Source organism: Gekko japonicus, unplaced genomic scaffold (assembly GCF_001447785.1).
Source record: "Gekko japonicus isolate JY-2015 unplaced genomic scaffold, Gekko_japonicus_V1.1 scaffold315, whole genome shotgun sequence".
In the NCBI taxonomy this organism is placed as follows: domain Eukaryota; kingdom Metazoa; phylum Chordata; class Lepidosauria; order Squamata; family Gekkonidae; genus Gekko; species Gekko japonicus.
In genome coordinates, this window is record NW_015160844.1 from 264,100 (window position 1) to 264,850 (window position 751).

The following is a 751-nucleotide window of genomic DNA, read 5'->3' on the forward strand; positions in this document are numbered from 1 at the left end:
TGACTTTTAAAAAAGCTATTGTGCGGGTTCGGGGCTCTTTCTACCAATAAGCAGACACGACGTTCAAAATAACAAAACCAAACAAAAAACCCCCCAAACGCTACGGGCTGCTTTCCTGCTCAGACATTATTACGGGAACCACTGAACCTCCTCCTGATAAACAGGGGGCAGAATCTTACGTTCCGTCACCGCCCTCCTTTCCGAAAGGTCTAAGCAGGCGAGGCTGGCTCTGACTATCCGGGCCCGGCGGGCGGGAGGAGGCCGAAGATTCGAAGCGCGCTCCTTCGCCCCCACTGACGTCACGAGCTGGAATTCCTCTCGGTCGGGGAGCCGTGGGAGCGTGCGCGCGCCCCCAGAAGCTGGGAAGAGCTCGCGGGGCGAGGGGATCAGCCTCAGCTGGGCCGGGGCGTCGAGGGTCCGGGCTCCTCTTGCGAAGGCCACGTGGCTAGGGGGCGTGGCGGGCCCAGAGGGAGCCTCCGAGCGTGCTCTCCAGCCCCGCCGCCGCCGCCGCAGCGCCTTTCTCTCCTCTCGTGGAGTCAGCGGCCAGGAGCCTCCCCGACATGTGCCTCAACACGGTCTTCTTGGCCGTCGCCGGGGCGTGAGCGTCGCTGCTTCGTGCTGCTCCTGCTGCTGCGTTCTCCGTGCTTGAATCTCAGGCTCCGTTGCGGTGTGTGCAGGGGTGAGTCTTTGTACAGGGGGATGGATGGGAAGAGAACGGCTGCTGCGATGAAAGCTCCGCACCGGAGGCCGG

At 63.1% G+C, this 751-nt stretch overlaps 1 protein-coding gene across 2 annotated transcripts in view; it reads left to right on the forward strand.

Annotated features, from left to right (window-relative positions):
- Nucleotides 1-333: 333 nt before the first annotated feature.
- The window catches only part of GNG4 (guanine nucleotide binding protein (G protein), gamma 4), a 28,569-nt gene continuing 28,151 nt past the window's right edge, over nt 334-751 (forward strand). For both annotated transcript variants that reach the window (XM_015419856.1, XM_015419864.1), the window contains exon 1: nt 334-679. The gene's annotated coding sequence lies outside the window, so the exon portion shown is untranslated. The remainder of the gene's footprint in view (nt 680-751) is intronic.